The sequence below is a fragment of the Symphalangus syndactylus genome, chromosome 7, assembly GCF_028878055.3.
Source record: "Symphalangus syndactylus isolate Jambi chromosome 7, NHGRI_mSymSyn1-v2.1_pri, whole genome shotgun sequence".
Taxonomy (NCBI): Eukaryota; Metazoa; Chordata; class Mammalia; order Primates; family Hylobatidae; genus Symphalangus; species Symphalangus syndactylus.
The window spans coordinates 63268543-63292216 of NC_072429.2; positions in this window are offsets into that span (position 1 = coordinate 63268543).

A 23674-nucleotide genomic window follows, 5' to 3' on the forward strand; every position below is an offset into this window, starting at 1 on the left:
TTTTAGAGGCTGTTTGCAATCAGATGGCTTTGGAGTAGCTCTGTGGACCCTGTTGCCTCTCTTTCTAGGAGAGGAGAGACAGTACTGGGAACTCATGTGAGCAGCTTCCACGCATTCATCACCTCAGTAATCATAATAGTATCCCGGTGAGGTGAGGTGGCTGCTGTTATCCTCTCTTACAAACAGAAGCAGAGATTCTCAAGAGGCTCAACAATGAGTCCAAGGTCTTGAAGCTCCTTTGAGCCCAAAAGAAAGGATTAAACCTTCAATCTCATTTTTTCCCCAACTCTCCTCATTCCCTCCAAGATCTCATCCAACCTCAGGTTGCAAACACCGTCATGGCTAACTCTGGACTCAATCGCTATCCTCACTGCCAACCTCCACCTCCACTCAGGGGTCTGGTGTGCTCACTTGGCCAAAAGCAAACCCTCCCAAAGTGTTTCCACTCTCAGAAACAGCAGTCCCATTCTTCGAGAGAATGGGCCAGGAATCTCCCAGTCATCTTTGATGCCTCTTTATCTCACTCCCCATCTTTGATCCAAGGAGAAAATCCTGTTGGTTCTGTGTTCAAACTATATCCCGAATCCAAATACATCCCCCCCTCCACTGCCCTGCCCTGTCCTGCCCTGCAGACCTCACCCACCTGTCCTAGCTATTCTCCTGCCTCTGCCTAGCTCTTCCCATTGCCCCATTGCCCCAAGTGCTCCCCGCTCACTCAGCAAAAGCAAAGATCCTTCTGTGGCTCTGGAAGAGGCCCCACACCCACTTAGGCCCTGCTTTCTAACCCCATGCCCACACTCTAGTCTCACCAACCTCCCTGCTCTTCCTCAACTGCACCAGGGGCGCTAGGGACTCTGCCCTGCTCCTCATTCTACCCCTCTGCCCGGGTGCTCTTCCACCAGACATGCCCTCACGTCCTAGTCTTGGCTGGAAGGGCCCTCTTTGAGACTTCCCTGAAAAGCCCATCAGCCCTGCTCGTCCTCTCTCTGCCCTTTGTTGGCTTTATTTCCCCACTTAGCACTGAGTGCAGATTCTTGGTATCTACTCTGCTTAGATAATTCACTCCACCACCACCCACCATCCCCTACCATCCCCTGCACACATCCATGCGTGTGCACACACACACATAGACACACTCTAGAATGGAAGTACTCAGGAGACGCAAATTTTTCACTGTTTTGCTCTCTCATTCACTGATTCCCTGGAAGAGTTTCTGGTGCATGGCAGGCAGTGAATATTTCTTGAATGAAATATTTGTTGAATGAAAAGATGAACATATTTGCATGACCTTACTCGTGTGTGTTTACATGGAGTTTGCTGTTATAAATCTCATACAAGACAGAGGAATGTGCCTGAGGCCTGGCATGTCCATAAAAACACATATGGTGACATGTAAAGGATGTGGTACTTTATTCTTTACAACTTGGGCGCACTCCCTCGCACATGAAAATATGTCCTGATCTATAGTGTGATACCATGTCTCAGATGCAAAGGCCTTAGAACCAGGAAACTCTGACAGGATAGTGAAATTACCATTGCAGAAGGCAACTTCATCCTAAGCTACCGTGGGCTTTAGTAAGGATGAGTCATTAGCAACTGTGCTTGTTATTGACCAAATTCTCTCAGCTCCCCACTCCATGACTAAGGTCTGTGATTTCTTTCTTTTATTTGTGGTAAAATATTAACATACAATTTGTCATTTAACCATTTTTAAATATAGTGTTCAGTGGTATTAAGTACATTCGCAGTGAAAATTCCGATGATAAATACTGATGATTGTTGTACAACACTGTACCCATTAAACAACAATTCTCCATTTTCCTCTCCCCCAGGCCCCAGTACCCACCCTTCTCCTTTCTGTCTCTGTGAATTTGACCCTGTTAGGTACTTCATATAAGTGAAATCATACAATATTTTTCCTTGTGTGCCTTGCTTACTTCACTTAGCATAATGTCCTCAAGGTTTCTCCATGGCACAGTGTTTGTTGGAACTTCCTTACTTTTGAGGCTGAATGGTGTTTCGTTTATATGTATATACCATACGTAGTTTACCCATCCATCCATGCATAGACACTTGGGTTGCTTCTGCCTTTTGGCTATTGTGAATAATGCTGCTATCAACATGGGGGTACACGTATCAGTTTAATAGTTTCAGTTTTTTGGTGTCACATACCCAGAAGTGGAATTACTGGATTATATGCTGTCTTAGTCCATTTTTGTTACCATAACACAGTATCATAGACTGGGTGGCTTAAACAACAGAAATGTGGTGCTGGCACACTCCTCCTGGTTTGCACACTGCTGCCTTCTTCTTTTTTTTTTTTTTTTTTTGAGACGGAGTTTTTGTTCTGTCACCCAGGCTGGAGTGCAATGGCACAATCTCGGCTCACTGCAACCTCCGCCTGGTTCAAGCAATTCTCCTGCCTCAGCCTCCCGAGTAGCTGGGATTACAGGCACTCACCACCACATCCAGCTAATTTTTGTATTTTCAGTAGAGATGGGGTTTCACCATGTTGGCCAGGCTGGTCTCGAACTCTTGACCCCAGGCGATCCACACCCCCTCAGCCTCCCAAAGTGCTGGAATTATAGGCGTGAGCCACCATGCTGCCTTCTTGTTGTATTCTCATGGGGTGGGTTGCAAGGGAGGGGGAGAAAGACATAATTTCTCTCATATCTCTTTTTATAAGGACACAAATCCTATTCATGAGAGCTCCACCTTCATGACCTAATTACCTCCCAAAAGCCCCATCTCCACAGGCCATCACACTGAGGATTTGGAGCTCAGCATCAGAAAGGGCAGGGGCACAAGTATGCAGTCCATGGCACATGGTAATTCTGTTTCATTTTTTGAGGAAACACCACACTGCCCTGTGACTCTGAGGCAGGCTGGGACTCAGCGAACCACATTCCCCAGACCCCCTCACTAGCTGGATTGTCATCATTTCCCACCAACTGCTAGGTAAGAAGAGAGCCGAAGGGACTTACTTTCTGTTTCTAGCTCTTACCAAATGCCTAGCAGTGAGGGAAGCTAAGACTCCAATCCTCTTGGCACTCCCAGCAGCGGCTTCTCCATGCTCCCAGAAGCAGACTCTCAGAGGTCAAGCACTAGCCCCCCAGCATCTGCCTCAAAGGCACAAGGGTCAGCCATAAGGGACCCTTTCTCTAAGTTCCAAAGTTCTGACAACACCACCTCTTCCCTTATGCTCCCCAAGTTTTAAGGATAATAGCTGCTTGCCGCAGCTCCTAATATCTGAGCCACCTCAACATTGCCAATTTGTTCTCTCAACCTCCCAACAGTCCTGTAACTGATTTCCTGGATTCAATTCCTCTGGCTGAAATACCTGGCATGGCTTCTGTTTCTAACCAGCAGAGAAACCTAGTGTTTATTCTTTAACCTCTAGAAATATGTTCGCCCTTTGAACCTGAATAGTCTAAATGTGAAAATGTTCACATAGCCTGTAGAATAAAGCTGTCATCGTTGCCGCCTCCCTTTTCTGTTTCCAAAGTTTGATTGTTTAATAGAAGATTCCTCTCTGTTGTTACTTAAAACCAATCCATTTTTTCAAAGACTTCACTGCCATCCAGAATCTATGTTAGTATTTGTCTTCCAAAGGGGGAAAAAAAGTTTCCTTTTGTGAACAGAAACAAAGAGAAAGAAAAGGAGGAAATGAAAAGAAAATAAGAGACAATGGGTATGTGTATGAGAGAAGGAGAGAAGCAATTCTGTCTTCCATGAGAGGTACTAAATTCATAAACAAAGAGAATAAGTCAGTTCTGCCACTCCTCCAACTTTTCACCTCGACAAATCTCTACCCTTTGGGGTTCCAGTTTTCTTATCTCTAAAAGTAAGAACTGAAAAGATTTTTAAGATTCTTTCAGGCTATAAAAGGCTGCCATTTCATGTAAACTGAAGACCATAAAACTACAGAAAATATTGTAAAAATTATATACACCGAAGAATTGAATTAAATTTGAGTAATCCCATTCTGAAACCTCCGCTACTTCTCCCAAACATCAACTGCCATGATTTAGAAATTCAAACTTCAGCTTCCAGCCCTGATGGAGAAATGTGCTCCTGCCTTAGCCTCCTGCTGTAAACAGCGTACAACTACTCAAGGTATAAAGCATTTGGACTACTCAGTGTATAAAGCAACACTGGACAAGAGGAAGAAGAGGATGGTAGTCCTAAAGAAAAGGATGAAACCACTCAAAATGAGCCCAATTTACTCAGCCTGGGGGCCTCGCCCTCCAGTCTTCAGCACAGGGAGGTGAGCCCAAGCAGAGAACTCCGATCTCTACGACTTGGGAGGTTGATAGTGGTGTTTGGGGCAGCTGAAGCCGCTGGAATGTTGAGGAAAAGGACTGGAGAGGAGAAGGTAGCTGAAGTCTGTGTGAGCATTTCACAAAAAAAAGCTGAACTGCACAAGTACAGAGCAAATTCTAGGCGGCCCTGCAGAGAGGAGCCGCTGCAGGCTGAGAGCTCCACAGAGGCCCGGAAGGCCAATCAGGCAGGGAGACGTCTGATTCATGCGCCGTCGGAGTGAAGATGCTGCTGCCCATGGCAGGCATCCAACTCAGACCCCAGGAAGACCAGGCCTTCTGGGTAAAGAACATATCCTAGAGTAAGAGCCAGATCGCGGGGCTAAGCACAAAACAGAAATCGACCCGCCTGGTAGGACTGAGAAAACCCACTAATAATTTAACTGCTGGCTAGGACAAAATTCAACACCCTTTAAAAGAAGACAGCTTGGCTAGGCGCAGTGGCTCACGCATGTAATCCCAGCACTTTGGGAGGCCGAGGCGGGTGGATCACGAGGTCGGGAGATCGAGACCATCCTGGCTAACACGGTGAAACCCCGTCTCTACTAAAAATACAAAAAAAATTAGCCGGGCGTGGTGGCGGGCGCCTGTAGTCCCAGCTACTCGGGAGGCTGAGGCAGGAGAATGGCGTGAACCCGGAAGGCGGAGCTTGCAGTGAGCCGAGATCGCGCCACTGCACTCCAGCCTGGGCGACAGAGCGAGACTCCGCCTCAAAAAAAAAAAAAAGAAGAAGACAACTTAATGTACACACCTCCACCTCTCATCCTTAATGCCCAGCATACCATAAAAAGTTACTGGACATGCCGAAAGCAAGAAAATGTGACCTATAATCTAGAAATTCTACATTATCCACATGTGTATCTATTCTAGAAAAAAAATAAGATATCTGAGATCACAAAATAGCCAGTGTGCCTCCTGATCTAGAAACGATTTGTAATAACCTACCAAAAAACTAACATGTATATAAAATTATATATAGTAAATGCTATATGCTACCTATTAATTACGATTTTAAAGAGATGCTAAAATATTCTAACTCTACAATCATTTATGAATTTGAAACTAATTTTATCTTATTTAAGAAGTAGTAACTTTGATATAAATGTAAGTTTTTAATGTTCTAGGTTTTTTTCCTCTGTCTCCATTACAACTTGTTTGCTAAGACTTCTAAATAAGAGGCATGATCATAAAACATAGTTTGTGAACTGTGCAAGTTGACATCATTTTGTGGTGAAATAGGTCTGATGTCAGGATGGCTGTCTATCTGACTTGTGGAGCACGCCACAGGATGAGGTGCTAGAGGCATGAACAATGGGAAAGCCAGGAGTTTTTGGAAGTAGGAGCGGAAGGTTCCAGGGATGATGATGCCACTGGGCAAAGACAAGGACCCCTGGAGCTGAGTCCTCACTGCCAGCTGCTGGATGGTCGTAATGCTGCACCAACCCACTCCTCTCGCACCTGGGAGCCGCCTGCCCCCACTCACCGCATCTTCCACCCGCCCCATAGGGACATTACCTGGCATTCTCCAAAACAAAAAGAATTTGCTAAAATGATGGTTTGAAAGATAATTGACTTCACTATCACTACCACAGACTTTTTTTTTTTGCATTAAGTATTATCTGTTATCCACCTCTGCATTACTATTCTCAATTTCACAATCAACTTTTTTTTTCTTTTTTTTTTTTTTTTTTGAGATGGAGTTTTGCTCTTGTCTCCCAGGCTGGAGGGCAATGGCACAATCTTGGCTCACTGTAACCTCTACCTCCTGGATTCAAGAGATTCTCCTGCCTCAGCCTCCCAAGTAGCTGGGATTTCAGGCATGAGCCACCATACCTGGCTAATTTTGTATGTTTTTTTTAGTACAAACGGAGTTTTGCCATGTTGGCCAGGCTGGTCTCAAACTCCTGACCTCAAGTGATCCACCCCCCTACGCCTCCCAAAGTGCTGGGATTACAGGCATCAGCCACCACGCCCGGCTCACGATAAACTTTTTACAGGAGAGAAGGAAACTATTAAAATTAAGAGAAGGCAAAGTGGCTCATGCCTGTAATCCCTGTACTTTGGGAGGCTAAAGTGGGAGGATTGCTTGAGGCCAGGAGTTGGAAGCTACAGTGAGCTATGATCACACCACTGCACTCCAGCAAGGCCCTGCCTCGGAAAAAAAAAAAAAAAAAGAGAGAGAGAGAGAGAAAAGGATCATGATTTTAGCAATAAGGAAGAGGAAATAGACTGTTGATAAACTAAATAGAAACTAATTAATAAAGATAAGGAAAACCCTCTCGTAAACTGCAAATGAACTTAAATGGCATTTCTGGACTTAGTGAAAATTATAAAGGAATGGAATGAAAGTATGATTTAAAAAATCAAAATTTAGTGAGAATTCAATAGAAAAAAGAAACCAGGTGGGGCACGGTGGCTCATACCTATAATTCCAGCACACTGGGAGGCTGAGACAGGTGGATCACCTGAGGTTAGGAGTTCGAGACCAACCTGGCCAACATGGCCAAACCCCATCTCTACTAAAAATATAAAAATTAGCCAGGAGCGGTGGTGGGTGCCTGTAATCCCAGCTACTCAAGAGGCTGAGGCAGGAGGATTGCTTGAACCCAGGAGGCGAAGGTTGCAGTGAGCCGAAATGGTGCTACTGCACTCCAGCCTGGGTGACAGAGTGAGACTCCATCTCAAAAAATAATAATAATAAAATAATAAAAAATAATTTTAAAAAGGGAGCTTAAAGGTACTAAATATCCTGAATAATTTGAACAGAGAAAATGATCATTAAAAAACTCTCAAAATGACCAACATTTACTGTGACCAGTTAGGATTAACACTTTGAAAATATCTTGTATTCTATGATAAAAATAACTAGGAAAAGGAAAGGGAGAATTAAAATACAAAAAAGACAGATATAATTGGTAAATCTAAAAAAACGCAATACTAATAAAGTTGTCAAGTGTTATTATCTTCACAAGATCTTGCTGATAAAGTTGTATGAGTCAAACTAAGATCTGACTGATAAACTAAAGATAGATGAATCAAAAATATTATTATATATTCTTCTTACTAAACATTTGAAAATAGTTCAATTGGCCAGGCGCAGTGACTCGCACCTGTAATCCCAGCACTTTGGGAGGCCGAGGTGGGTGGATCACCTGAGGTCAGGAGTTCGAGACCAGCCTGGCCAACATGGTAAAAACCCGTCTCTACTAAAAATACAAAAATTAGCCAGGCATGGTCGTGGGTGCCTGTAATCCCAGCTACTCAGGAGGCTGAGGCAGGAGAATCGCTTGACCCTGAGAAGCAGAGGTTGCAGTGAGCCGAGATTACGCCATTGCACTCCAGCCTGGGCAACAAGAAGGAAACTCCATCTCAAAAAAAGAAAAAAAGAAAAGAAAATAGTCAATTACAATGAACATCAGTTTATTTAATGTTTTGGTTATCTGTTGCTGCATAAGAAAACACCTCAAGACCCAGCAGCTTAAACAATACCCATTTATTTATTTGTTCCCGATTCTGCAACATGGCCTGGGCTGAGTGCTGCTTCTTCTGGTCTTGCCAGTGGCTATGCCACGCGGATGTGTTCGGCAGGCAGGTTAGCTAGGGCCGGGGCTCAGCAGAGACGAGGAACAGCAGAACTCCTTACATAGTCTCAAGCCCTCTGCCTCCGCATGTGGCCTCTCTGTATGGTTTCTCCAGTGGCCAGACTGCTTCCATGGGGACTCAGGACTTCCAAGAACACAGGAACAGTTGTCAGCCCTTCCTCAGCCCTGGCAGTCCCAGACCATGACTTCCACTGCTTATTACCTAAAGCAATCACAGGGCAGCCCAGATTCAAGGTGATGAGAAAGAGACATCACCACCTCTTGACAAGGATGGACCAGGCCACCCTGCAAAGAGCCTGTGAGGTAGGAGGCATTGCTGCAGTGTCTCTAGGAATATTGTCTACCACGGCTGCTATGTGATTTGTGAAAAGCTTGATAAACAAATAAGATACGTCACAGGGCAGCAGGGATCATGTTTAATCCTCCTAAAAGGAAACTTCATGACAACAAGCATCTTACATGAAAGACACAGTTCACCTCGAGGAAATGGAAAACAGTTTCTGCCTTATTGTGTAGCTGAGAGATAAAATACACAAAAGAGGAACTGTAAAGGTATTAGTTCACTCAACAAATAGTTTTGAATGTTTAATGAGCTAGTCTTATACCTCCAGGTAAAGTGTAACTTTTTAAAGACAGCTTTCAGACCAATACTTTTATTTCAGAAGCCATGCGCACATAGGAATACAAAAGCAGCTGTCTTTTTGGGGGAGGCTGCGAGGTGTTAGGAACTACGCCAAGCATGGTCTCTCTGAATTCTCGCAGAACCCTGCAAAACTCCACCATTAGTCACTGTACTGGAGAGAAAACCGATGCTTTGAGAGGTTAAATGCTCTCAAAGTAACACTGACTCCTGAAATATTAGTAGATTGACTGAAGGAGACTTAGTTACTGAGAACATTGGAACATATTTTAGAAGTATTTTTGTTTATATATGTATTTTTAATTTCCAATTTTACCCATACAAGGCTCCCTGGACTTGGAGTAATTCTTCTCTAAGATGTGAGGCTGTGGTTCAGTCTTCCTAATGCCCAGTGTCTTTATGCGGGAAGACCGGAAAACATTACTGAAGCATCTGCACACACCTGCAGGATCCCATCATTCCATCACAGAGCAGCCGTATAGTTCAAGCCAGTGGAAACTTCTACATGGCAACTCCCAACACTACTTAAGTCTGGATGGAAAAACACCCAGCTTTTCTCAAATAACCATGGGTTGTCTTGGGTCCAAATTGGAAAATGCTGTTTCTCCCTCTTCCTGCCTTTGCCTCCCAGAGGGCTCCGCATGGATCTCTGCGGATCAGGCTTTCCCTCCCTGAGGGTGGGCTGCTTCCTCACACATTCAGTAAGAGGAAGAGGTGGACAGAAAGTGGAGGCGGCTGCAGAAGAGGGGACCTGCAGGCTGGAGCCAGTGTGAGCCGAAGCCAGAGGTCCCTTGGGGGGGAGTGAGCAGGGAAAAGAATGGAGGGGCTGAGCAGATAAGAATCTTGTATTCTCCCTCCTTTTCCTTGTTCCTCGGCCCTGAGCCCTGCCTATGGGGCTCGCCTACCCTGGGCCTTTTAACTGTCAGGGAGCCAATGCCAAGCGCTGGGCCAAGTCATCGCCGATGACATGTGAGTTGTGTGTGTTCCAAATTGGCCTTCCTGCCTTTCTGCAAGAAAAACAAACTTGAGCTGGACCCCAACAAACATGACAGGAAAAATAACAACCCTTGTGGAGGGCTGATACTGAAAATGGCTTGTCTCCCCACCTGCGAGCCAGCCCCTGCTGAGGGCAGGACCAGGGTCCTCCTCTGACATGGGGTCCTCCATGGTGACATGGTGTCCAGGGCAACCAGGCCATTCCTTCTGAAGTCGCCTGGGAAAGCCCCCTTGACAGGCCCTTTCCTGGCCCCACAATGACACCACAAGGTAACAAACCCATTTTACGGAGAAGTAAGTCTGTGGCTTTGGGTAACATCCTGATTAAGCAACAGAGCTACATTCACTCACAACAGCATCTAACTCTAGAGTTTCTACTTTTATGTTTTAGCTATATTAGAAAAATGAGAATTCAGAATGAATGCTCTTGTTTGGCTTGCTTCCTAGATAATATGCTAAAAGTCTTTTTTTTTTTTTTTTTTTTTTTTTTTTTTTTGAGACGGAGTCTTGCTCTGTCACCCAGGCTGGAGTGCAGTGGCGTGATCTCGGCTCACTGCAAGCTCCGCCTCCCGGGTTCACGCCATTCTCCTGCCTCAGCCTCTCCGAGTAGCTGGGACTACAGGCGCCCTCCACCACGCCCGGCTAATTTTTTGTATTTTTGGTAGAGACGGGGTTTCACCGTGGTCTCGATCTCCTGACCTCGTGATCCGCCCGCCTCGGCCTCCCAAAGTGCTGGGATTACAAGCGTGAGCCACCGCGCCCGGCCCGAAAAAAGCGTTATAAAAGTCTTTAAAACCACTGGCATATATAATAAAACCACTGGCATATATAATAAAACAATAACATGAAATATTATCATTATTATTTTAAGTAATGTTTCTTCGTCAATTTGAAAGCCTTCCATAAGCTAGACTCTGTTCTCCTTTTCACTGTTGTTTACATGAACATGGTACACAAACAATGCTGTTCAATGAAATAGTGGGGTGAACTAAACTGAAAATAACATTTTCTAGGCTACAATAATCAATAGTTATATATACCCAAACAAACTATAAGTAGAAACTCCAAAAGATATTTCTACACTTGTGTTCGGAGCAGTATTATTCACAATAGCCAAAAGAAAGAAGCAACCTAAGGGGCTGGCCATTGACAGATGAATTGGAGAAACAAAATGTGATACGTACGTGCAATGGACTATTACCCAGCCCTAAAAAGGAAAGGGATTCTGACACATGCTATGACATGGATAAACCTCAAAGACAGCATGCTAGGTGAAACATGCCAGGCACAGAAGGACAAATGTTATATGAGACCACTTATATGAGGTACCTAGAGAGGTCACATCCATGGAGATAGGAAGGAGAATGGTGTTATCAAGGGCTGGGGAAAAGAGAGAATGTTTAATGGTTACAGTTTCAGTTTGGGAAGATGATCACTTTCTGGAGATGGTGGGTGGTGATGGTTGCACAGAACGTGAATGCACGTAAGGGCACTGAACTGTCTGCTTAAAAATGGTCAAGGTGGTAAATTTTATTTATGTGTATTTTACCTTAATTTTTTAAAAAACAAATCATTATTCAGTCCTGGCTGAATGAGAGAAAATACTAAATGATGCTTGTTAAAGCAAACTAAATATGGCCTGAAAAGAACTCTGTTCTTCTATATTTAAGTCCTTGTGGATGAACTGTAACCTAGCTTAACAGTCAGACAAAATTGAAAACCTAACTTAATAGTATGCACCCAAAACAGTAGCTGAGTCTTGGCCAATCTCAGCAGCCATACTTCGACCACTCATAGACTGCTGAGTGTTCAAACTATATTCATATAAGGCAAACACAGAGTTGTAACCAATCTCACTGTTTCTGTACCTCACTTCAGATTCCTGTACATCACTTTAACTTTTTTGTCTATAAGTTTGTTCTGACCACGAGGCACCCCTGGAGTCTCTGTGAATCTGCTGTAATTCTGGGGACTGCCTGATTTGTGAATTGTCCATTGCTCAATTAAACTCCTTTTTTCTTTTTTCCTTTCTTTTCTTCTCTTTCCTTTTTTTTTTTTTTTCCCCCAGACTGGAGTGCAGTGGGACGATCTCGGCTCACTACAACCTCTGCCTTCTGGGTTCAAGTGGATTCTCCTGCCTCAGCTTTAAATTTAATTCAGCTGAAGTTTTTCTTTTATCATGCTGAAAACTTCTCCAGTGTATGCCAGGTCCAGGAGGATTCAACTAACAACATGTCGCCATCCTCAGACCTCAGCTTTAAAGTGAGGCCTAGGACAATTGCATTAGCAATTTTGCAGATCTATTTTTTCTAAAGATTTTAGAGCATTTCTAAGAGGCTGGTTTCACAGGCTGAGGACAGAGCAGGCCACTAACTCATATGGCTGGATGTAAAAAACAAAGAGCCTGCCTATATTGCACCAATAAACTTTTCAGAAAGAAATGAAACCGTTTTGACTCGTGCTGTTTCAGATCTTGAAAACTTCTAGGCTGGGCGCAGTGGCTCACACCTGTAATCCCGGCACTTTGGGAGGCCGAGGTGGGCGGATCACGAGGTCAGGAGATAGAGACCATCCTGGCTAACATGGTGAAACCCTGTCTCTACTAAAAAATACAACAAAAATTAGCCAGGCGTGGTGGTGTGCACCTGTAGTCCCAGCTACTCAGGAGGCTGAGGCAGGAGAATGGCGTGAACCCGGAAGACGGAGCTTGTAGTGAGCCAAGATCGCGCCACTGCACTTCAGCCTAGGTGACACAGCGAGACTCCGTCTCAAAAAAGAAAAAGAAAACTCCTTCTAAACAAAGACGATTTCATTCCCACAACTCTTTTATTACTATTATTTGTTTATTTATTTATTTATTTGAGACAGGCTTTCACTCTGTTGCCCAGGATGGAGTGCTGTGGCACGAAACCACTCACTACAGCCTTGACCTCCTGGGCTCAAGCAGTCTTTCCACCTCAGCCTGCCAAGTAGCTGGGACCACAGGCACACCTCTACGCCCAGCTAATTTTTACATTTTGTAGTGAAGGAGTCTCACCAAGTTGCCCAGGCTAGTCTCAAACTCCTGGGCTCAAGCAATCCTTCTACCTCTGCCTCCAAAGTGCTGAGATTACAGGTGTGAGCTGCTGGCGCCCAGCTGGATCTTTTTTTTTTTTTTCTATCTTTTAATGGCTTTTTTGTCAAAACTTTCATTTTATAAAGCTCTGTTCAACTCTGACTTTACAATAGTTTGCTTCTCACAAACTATCAGATGATATGGGCTCCCTGCTTGAGGTGATGGGTCGCTCCTCAGCCCTGCGTAGGAGGAATGGTTTAAATTAATCCTAGCCATTTTTAGCATAAAACTCTCACTCATTTTCCCCAAGCATACTGAAGGCTTTTAATTAATTAAAAACGATGTTTATAGCAATAATCAAATACTTAAATTAAAACTTTTCATAAGAATCTGTCATCAAAGTTATGTTTTGCCAAAGTTTACTGTAAGGATTTTTATTTATGAATATCATAATTGCTTCAATTCTGTTCCATTTCCAAGCTTCTAGGCATTTATCAAGCTGCACCTGCCTAGAAAATAAGTTTTGGAGAGGATGTAGGGAAATTGGAACCCTTGTGCATTGCTGATGAGAATATAAAAGAGTGCAGCTCCTGTGAAGAACAATAAAGTGATTCCTTTTTTTTTTTTTTTTTTGAGATGGAGTCTTGCTCTGTCACCAGGCTGGAGTCCAGTAGTGTGATCTCAGCTCACTGCAACCTCCGCCTCATGGGTTCAAGTGATTCTCCTGCCTCAGCCTCCCAAGTAGCTGGGACTACAGGCATGCACTACCATGCCCAGCTAATTTTTGTATTTTTAGTAGAGACGGGGTTTCACCATGTTGGCCAGGATGGTCTCCCGGCCACTGAGATAGCACCATTGCACTCCAGCCTAGGAGAGATGAGTGAGACTCTGCCTCAAAAAAAAAAAAGAAAAGAGTATTTGCACACCAATGTACATAGCAGCATTAGTCACACAGCCAAAAGGTAGAAGCAGCCCAAGTGTCCATTAAGAGATGAATGGATAAACAAAACATGATGAAGACCTGCAATTGAATATTATTCAGTATTAAAAAGAAAAGGAATTCTGATAGGCACTATAATATGGTTGAACCATGAGGATACTATGCTAAGTGAAATAAGCCAGACACAAAAAGACAAATACTGTGTGATTCCACTTATATGAGGTACCTAGAATAGTCAAATTCACAGGGACAGAAAGCAGAGTGGTGGTTGCCAGGGGCTGGGGGTATGGAGGCAAAGGAGAGTTAGTGTTTAATGGGTACTGAGTTTCAATTTGGGAAGATGATCATATTGTGGAGATGGACGGTGGTGATAGCTGCACAACAACGTGAATATATTTAATGCCTCTTAAAAATTGCTAAGACAGTACATTTCATGTAATGTGTATTTTATAATAGAAAAAGATAAAGTTAAAAAAATAAAACTATACCAGCCTAGATGACGATAATAATGTTGTCCTAATGAGAGTGGTGTAAGAATTAATAATATAACAATACATGTATAGTACTTGGAACCGTGCCTGATGCTAGAGTTAATACATAAAAAAACTAGCCGTCACCAGCCAGGCACGGTGGCTCACGCCTGTAATCCCAGTACTTTGGGAGAAGGAGGTGGGCAGATCACCAGGTCAGGAGTTCAAGACTAGCCTGGTCAACATGGTGAAACCCTGTCTCTACTGAAAATACAAAAATTAGCCTGGCATGGTGGCAGGTGCCTGTAATGCCAGCTACTCAGGAGGCTGAGGCAGGAGAATCACTTGAACCCAGGAGGTGGAGGTTGCAGTGAGCTGAGATTGTGCCAATGCACTCCAGCCTGGGCAACAAGAGCGAAATTCCATCTCAAAAAACAAAAAACTAGCCATCACCATTATAATCATTATTATTCTTAATATTATTATCTCTTATCAACACATTTGATCCTATAGTTTTACTGTTTTAAAAAGAAAATTTTCCTGGTGTAATGAAATGTGATCTCAATAGGTGGCTCCCTCCAGCACTTTTACCTTTCTCAAGGGGAATTTGATTGCAGCCTTTTCCAAAGCAAGCCCTTCCCTGGTTAGAGGGCAGACTCCAAGGTTTTTCAAAGCCCTGTAAACCTTGAACCAAAGGGGCCCTGAACCAGAGCAAGTTCTTCATCAACTCTTAGTCTACCCCACACATCTGGAGTCACGCCAACGATTTCTTAGGATCCCTAAGAATAACTCAGTTCGTGGCTGGGCGCGGTGGCTCACACCTGTAATCCCAGCACTTTGGGAGGCCGAGGCGGGTGGATCACCTGAGGTCAGGAGTTCAAGACCAGCCTGGCCAACATGGCGAAACCCCGTTTCTAATAAAAATACAAAAATTAGCTGGGCATGATGGTGGGTGCCTGGATTCCATAATCATGTTCCTAGGTACTCGGGAGGCTGAGGCAGGAGAATCCCTTGAACCTGGAGAAGGAAGTTGCAGTGAGCCGAGATCGCACCACTGCACTCCGGCCTGGGTAACAGAGTGAGACTCTGTCTCAAAAAATAATAAGAATAACCCACTTTAAAAGATAACAAAATGCAAGTTAAAATAATAAATTATCCTTAATCTCTAAATCATTATTCAGTAACTACAGATAAATGATTTCTAGCACTTATCTATTCTTCAGCCTTAAGGAGAATTCAGTGAAGGGAGTGTTCGCTCCATTTTCCGGTGAGGAAACTAAACCTGGGAGCAGTAAGCATTTTGTGCAGTGTTTCACGGCATGTTCCATGCAAAATAGAGAACACCCAACCCTCTGACTCATGGCTCTGCTAGTTACAACACACACTACAAAAACTGGAAATAAATCCACTTTATAACATCAAAGCTAAAGGAACTGCAGACATTGATTTGTCAAACTAAAATGAAATGATTACAAAATTTGAGACCCTAGATTTAGGTGAGTTCTGGGAATTATACATTTTGTGGGGCCCAGCGTGAGAAGCCTGTGAATTCTACTCATTGACATGGATGAGTCAAAAGTCCAGTTGTTTGTCTAAGAAACTGGGACAAACCTGCAGACCGGGGAAATAAACATACTTCAGAAGAACTGTTCCTAAGATAATTCCATCCAGCTTCAAAGAAACACATCCAACCTCAAATCTGAAGAAGACAGATGTAGAATCCCCATGTTGAAAATGTGATGAAATGGACCCGCAGAAACATGCAGCCCTCGGGAGGAGCCAACAGGTAAGCTGGTACCAGGTGAGCCCTGGAATGGGGAAGCCAGGCAGACAGCCTGACCGCCTTATCTAGAGTGCGTCTCCAAACGACCCAACTAAATATACCTTTGCAACGATCAACTCAACTTGCCTAATAATTCCAATACTACCAATAAATCCCTTTAATAGTGTACATTTAAAAAAATAAAACAGAGTACCAGAGAAAAAAGAAAAAATACAAAGTCTTTTGTTTTCTTTTGGTTTTGTTTTTGAGACAGAGTCTTGCTCTGTCACCCAGGCTGGAGTGCAATGGCGTGATCTTGGCTCACCCCAACGTCAGCCTCCCGGGTTTAAGCGATTCTCCTGCCTCAGCCTCCCAAATAGCTGGGATTACAGGTGCACACCACCATGCCCAGCTAATTTTTTTTTTCTTTTTTTTTTGTATTTTTAGTAGAGACGGGGTTTCACCACGTTGCCCAGGCTGGTCTCCAACTCCTGAGCTCAAGCAATCTGCCCGCCTCGGCCTCCCAAAGTGCTGGGATTACAGGCATGAGCCACCGCACCCAGCCATAAGGTCAAATTATTAATTCCTGGCCAGATGAGAAAATATGCATCAATACAGAAATTCACTGAATGCTTCACCCAGGGAAAAGTCAAAGGTTGAAGGTGGTGGCAGTGTACGTATGGTGCTGATATTAGCTAGGAATGAAAACTAGCATCCTGGATAGGATGGAGTCCACCAATCTCTGCAAACTGTTGGCTAAAAAGTACGATTGTTTGTTGGCCAAGAAAAAGTCTTCAGTTCGGCCCGGTTAGGAGCTGATATACAAGGGTCACGCAAAGCTCCTGCTGCTTTGTCAGCGTCCTTTGGCTAGAATCTGTTTTCATGAAACACAGTATTCAGTTTTTGTATCTCCTGAGCAAACGCTGATATAAATAGAAAAATTTCCCTTATACATAGATTACAACAACCTAGTGTAACGCATGATGACATCAAAGTGGATATTTCCTTGCGAGAGGAAGGGGGAATCTGAATGTGGTTTGGACGGTATACACAAGAGAGGAAAATTTATTGAAATGGAAATGTTTGGTTGACAAAATAGGTCACAATACAGTGTGTATCATGTGGTGTCGTTTTGATAATAATAACGATGCACCTATATGTACATGAAGAAAAATATCCAGAAGGATATACACACGTGGCCGGGGGCAATAGCTCTAGCCTGTAATCTCAGCACTTTGGGAGGCCAAGGCAGGCAGATCACCTGAGGTCGGGAGTTCAAGACCAGCCTGATCAACATAAAGAAACCCCGTGTCTTATTAAAAATACAAAATTAGCCGGGCATGGTGGCGCATGCCTGTAATCCCAGCTACTCGGGAGGCTGAGGCAGGACAATCGCTTGAACCCGGGAGGCGGAGGCTGCGGTGAGCCGAGATCGCACCATTGCACTCCAGCCTGGGCAACAAGAGCGAAACTCCGTCACAAAAAAAAAAAAAAAAAAAAGGATATGAAGGATATGCACACGTGTTACAGTAGTGGGTTTAGGTGAAGGGAAGGTGATGTGTTTTCATTTTTATTTTTGCTTTACTTACTAATTTTCTACAATGATCATGTGCTGTTTCTGTAGTAATAAAAAGTTATTATTTTAGACTGATGCAGTGTAAAGGAGCTCATTTCTTCTCCCCCTACAATTTAAAGTTGCAATGTGTTTTGAGATTATATTGGTTTCCAGATTCGAACTGTGGGTTACAGAGAGAAATCACAACTTGAGTCCTGATAACAGATGGATGGTTGCCTCGAATCCACAGCCCTCGTCTCCCCACGTGACAGCCCCAAGTGAGTCAGATCTCAAGGTGATTATGGAACACTCAGGGAATTTTGGCAACATTTCCCATTCTTCACACCACCCACATGAATACCTGGAAGCTCACTGTTGCCATGGGAACCCCCTGGGCCAAAGCAAGCTGGCCACCCAAACGGAACAGCCTGGGCACCGACGTCCGCCGCGGGGAGCTCAGGACCAAGCCCAAAGCAGGAGATGATTGTCAGGCTTCCTAACCCTTAGGGTCAAAAACTAGATTTCATGACAGGGAGACACAACTCCCTCTGATTTATCTTTCCTTTATCCTGCAACTGGCCATTTCAAGCAGTCTACTCTGTGATTATATCAGGAATCGCTGGGTGGAGGTTTTTTTAAATGCACAGAAACGATTTTTCTAAACCAAAGCAGACGTGTAATTGGCAAGTCCCAAAAGAGACCAAGCAGGATGGTAAGGGCAGACCCTGGGTTTATCAAGAATAAAGAGGGGGCAAAGTTCAAAGATTCGGGAAAATCAAAATAGGCAACTACCGGATGGTATTAACTTAAATAAACCAAATGTAGGGTTAAATAAGCCTGCTGATGTTAAAGGTTACATCATTACTCAACTTCAGCTTTCTAAAACAATAAAGAGATGTGAATAAAATTACCTACTCGCATAAATCATTCTTACCCAACCCAAATCCCAGAGAGGACTAAGGAACGACCTACTTGACAATGAAAGACAGATGAGTTCCTTGCGCTCTTTGCAGTAGCCGCAAAGATTAACCTGCCTTACCACGGAAACTCAGGCAATGCCAGAGGGCAGAGACGGCAGGAGTTCAGGACCATCCAAAAACGGCTCAGGAGAAGAAACTTTTCCTTGAATTTAATATTCTTATTTTAAGAATACAAAATAGAATTAGAATATAAAATGAACTGCTGTCCTTTCATGACAGTTGTGTTTTTAAAAAAAAAAACCACATGGTTAAATAAAAAGTTTTCCACCTAAATTTCTGTAAGAAGATACTTTCTGTATTAGCTTTATTCAGGATAATTATTTTACGGCTCTTTAAACTTACAATAAAAGTAATACATATGCATATTAGTTTAAAACTTGGATGACAAGAACTTGTATATTATTTTTTCCACTCCATTTCCATAGAAAGTGTCCAATAGATGGTAAATTAATCACATTTGATTGCATCCCTAAAAATTTGTTCTTTGGAATTTTCAGATGGTAAAGACGTTACGCACCAACTGAACAAACTTGCACTGTAAAGATTTGACTCATCAAACCATATACAGCAGGTCCTCGAGTAATGCCATTTTGTTATATTGTTGATGAGAAAAATAATCTATTCCTGCAGGGGCCACTGTCTGTGTGAAGGTTGCACAGTCTCCCCACATCTGCGGGGAGTTTTTGGGTTCTCTAGTCTCCTACCATATCCCAAAGGTTCATTGGCGTGTCTACACGGTCCCAGTATGAGTGTGAGTGTGAGTGTGGGGGTGTGTGAGTGTGGAAGTGTGTGGGAGTGTAGGAGTGTGTGAATGTGGGAGTGGGAGTGTGCATGTGGGTGTGGGAGTGAGTGTGGGAGTGAGTGTGAGAGTAGGGGTGTGGGAGTGTAGAAGTGGGTGTGAAAGTGGGAGTGTGCATGTGGGTGTGGGAGTGAGTGTGGGAGTGAGTGTGAGAGTAAGGGTGTGGGAGTGTAGAAGTGGGTGTGAAAGTGGGAGTGTGCACGTGGGTGTGGGAGTGAGTGTGGATGTAAGCGTGAGTGCATCGGAGTGAGTGTGGGAGGGTGCCTGTGGGAGTGTGTGGGAGTGAGTGTGGGAGGGTGCCTGTGGGAGTGTGTGGGAGTGTAGAAGTGTGTGTGAAAGTGGGAGTGGGAGTGTGCATGTGGGTGTGGGAGTGAGTGTGGATGTAAGTACGAATGAGTGTGTTGCAGTGAGTGTGGGAGGGTGACTGTGGGAGTGTGTGTGGGTGAGAGTGTGAGAGAGTGTGTGGAGAGTGAGTGGGTGTGTGCGTGGGAGTGTGAGAGTTCTCCCTGAGAAGGGATGACGTCGTGACCTGGGCTGGTTTCTGTCTTGAACCATGAGCTGCCAGGACAAGCTCTGGTTGCACCGTGAGCTGGAATAAATGAATGAATCCAAATGATTATAAAATAAAAATGTGTAAAGTCTACAATAATCACACAAATGATGTGAAACGAAATCATTCAGCAAGCCCGCTATGTTTATGATGGTTTTTGAACTGTGTGGTGGGAGGAGGTGCTTCTTATAATTTCACTTTGCAAACATTTATTCCTTGATTTAACTCACCATAACTATGACCACTATCACTCACTGATTCACCAATAATTGGGCAAATAATTATCTTTCTTGTTTTTATTAATCTTTCTTAAATTTATTTATAGCTCACATTTATTTCAATATTTAATATTAAAAGTGTTTGGGGTCTTTATTTAGAAGTTTGGTGATGTTCTTGTGTCTAGAAATATGCCATAGGAACTTAACTCTTGGTTATATCAATTAAAATTTATATTGATACCAAAATTAAGATTTTATATTAAGTAACATTGATCTCATTATACATCATTTCACCTAAAGTTGCAGGTTCCACGAACCTATTGATGACATTGAGATCTTACTGTATGCTTACATAGCATAATGATTAAATTTATATTTTAGAACACTTTCAAAAATAACTCTCTAAAACTTCTAACAAAAAAGACAGCCATATATCAGCTTTCAACCCGTTCTGTGAAGTAATTTAACTAGTTACTCAATGGAAAGTTAAAAGTAAAAAACACATAACAATGAGATGCCACAATACACCTATGAGAACGGCCCAGACTCCCAAACCTGACAATACCACTTGCTGCTGCGGATGAAGAGCAATAGGAACACTCACTCATTTCTGATGGGAATTCAAAATGGTACAGCAATTTGGAAGACAGTTTGGCTGTTTCTTACAAAGCTAAACGTAGTCTTATAGGATTCCATAATAATGTTCCTAGGTATGTATTCAACTTCTCTGAAAATTTATGTCCATTATAAACACCTGCATGTGAATGTTTACAGCAACTTTATTGTAATTGCAAAATACTAGAAACATTCAATATATGCTCCAATAGGTGAATGGATAAATATGCTGTGATATACAAATACAATGAAATATTATTCAGAGATAAAAGATAAATGATCTGTAAGTCATAACAAGACATGGATGAGTCTTGAATACATGTTGCTAAATGAAAGAATCCTGTCTGAAAATATGACATACTGTAAGCTTCCAGTTATGCGACATGTTGGGAAAGGCAACACAGCAATGGTAAAGATGGGTGATTACAAGGACTTGTGGGAGAGGACTGAATAGGTGAAGCACAGATTTCTTAGTGCAGTGAATCTATTCTTTTTTTATTTTCTTTTATTTTATTACTATTTTTTTTGAGATGGAGTCTTGCTCTGTTGCCCAGGCTGGAGTGCAGTGGAGTGATCTCCACTCACGGGCAGCGAATCTACTCTGCATGATATCATAATTATGTATACATAACTTTAAGCATTTGTTAAAACCCATAGAACTTTACAGCACAAAGAGTGATCCTTAATGTATGCAAATAAAAAAATTGTGTAGGAGGTCGGGAATCCCAGAATGAGATAAGAGGATCTAACTGTATTACAAATGTGTGAAACAGTCTCGTTAGTGGGATGGGAAGAAAGGGTGCTGACTTAAGCACCTTTGGAAATGAGTGAAGCCTTCAAGACTAAAAGCAAATGAAATTGGACAGACTCTACTCTAGTTGATGAAAGTTGTTTCCCATGGGAGTACAGGCTAACAATTCTAATGCTACCATACATGTACACTGCAATTGAACAATTAAGTAAACGGATGGCAGTTGATGGAAGTCGAAGTCCTCACAGCTGGAACAGGAGTTTACAAATAAGCGAGAGGAAGAGTCTAGAGCAATCCACATGATAACAGATTAGAGTTGGGAACGTCAGCATGAACTCATGTTTAGCTTAATATAGACGCAATAGTCACATACGGAAAATGTGTAGATATGTGTATACACACAGGTTAGTGTACACACATATATTTCCTCGTTTTGTCAGCTACAAGGGTCTTGAAGTGATGACACACCAGTAGCAAGAAGCACACCTAGCTCTTGTTTTCTAATACTATTCACCAATAAAAGGAACCAGAACTTCTTGGTGAAATGGCTGATTCTGTGACAGGACAGGGAATATAGAAGATGAGTGGAGGTATTTTATAGAGCCAGGAAATACAGAAATGCTAAATAAAATAAAACAAAACAAAAACCTACATTGACTGGAGTATATGTCAAAGGAACATAGAGGCCAACTAACAAGCTCCTGACAAAACTGGAACAACTAGAACTGCAAAATAAATTCGTATTAGATTACGTTCAAAGTATAAAATATATATCCATGAGTACAAATTCAATAAATTATTGAAGAAAAAAATGGGAAGAAGAGACCAATCTCCTATGCAAACAATTTTTGGAGCTATTCCGCCCTTAGAGGGGTGCAGCACAACTCCTTGAGTGTTCACTACATGTAACAACTTCATTCCAGAAGTACAGTTTGGAAGATAGAGAAAAGGAACTTTACAGTGGAGAAAACTGACAAACACTACTTCAGCCAGGTGGTCAAAGTCAGTATCGCCAGTGATGAATCATGTTGAGAGTATGTACCCTTGACACAATGTGATGAAAATAGCCCTTGACTTCTGTGGTCTTCATCCTGTAAACCCATAACCTCATGTTAAACTGAGAAAAACATCAGAATAAACACATCTGAGGGGTATTCTACAAAATACCTGACCAGTACTCCTCAAAACTGTGAAAGTCATCAAAAACAAAGAAGGTCTGAGCAACTGTCAGAGCCAGGAGGAGCCTAAAGAGACATGACGACTAAACGTCATGTGGTATTTTGGATGAAATCCTGGAACCGAAAAAGGATGTTAGGTAACAAAGCAAAAACAACACCAAACTAAAGGTCAGGCGCAGTGGCTCACACCTGTAATCCCACCTCTTTGGGAGGCCAAGGTGGGCAGATCACCTGAGGTCAGGAGTTCAAGACCAGCCCGGCCAACATGGTGAAACCCTGTCTCTACTAAAAATACAACAATTAGCCAAGTGTGGTGGCGAGTGCCTGTAATCCCCAGCTACTCGGGAGGCTGAGGCGGGAGAATCCCTTGAACCCAGGAGTCGGAGGTTGCAGTGAGCCAAGATCATGCCACTGCACTCCAGCCTGGGTGAGAAGAGTGACACTCTGTCTCAAAAAAAATAAAAAATAACAAACTAAGGAAATCTGAATAAAATATGAACTTCATTTAATAGTAATGTAGTAGTTCATTAATTATAACAAATATCCCATACTAATATGAGATGTCAATACGAAAGGAAACTAGATATAGGGCATATAGGAACTCTCTGTGCTCTTTTCACAGTGTTCTATAAATCTAAGACCATTCAGAAAAGAAGTTTTATTTTGTTTTGTTTTGTTTTCTTGAGACTGAGTTTCGCTCTTGTTGCCCAGGCTGGAGTGCAATGGCGCAATCTTAGCTCACTGCAACCTCTGCCTCCTGGGTTCAAGTGATTCTCCTGCCTCGGCCTCCCGAGTAGCTAGGATTACAGGCGCATGCCACCACACCTGGATAATTTTTTGTATTTTTAGTAAAGACAGGGTTTTCCCATGTTGGCCAGGCTGGTGTCGAACTCCTGACCTCAGGTGATCCACCCGCCTCAGCCTCCCAAAGTGCTGGAGATTACGGGTGTGAGCCACTGCGCCCGGCCTAAGAAATTTTGTTTTAAAAAATAATTCAAGCAATACTGGAACATAACCCAAAAAAGGTAAAAAAAACATCTCTGTAACCCAGAAGAAAAAATAAAAGAACATCCCTCAAGTTGTCAGACACCTTAGAATTTTACCCCAAGGCTAATCTAAACATCTCTGCCCTTCCTTTATAGGAAAGGCAGAGAATAGGAAAATAGGAAAGCAGAAGGCATATTAAAATTGCTGTGAAGAGAGTTATTGGTAAGCACAAAAACAAGTCAGAAAATCAAGTGATC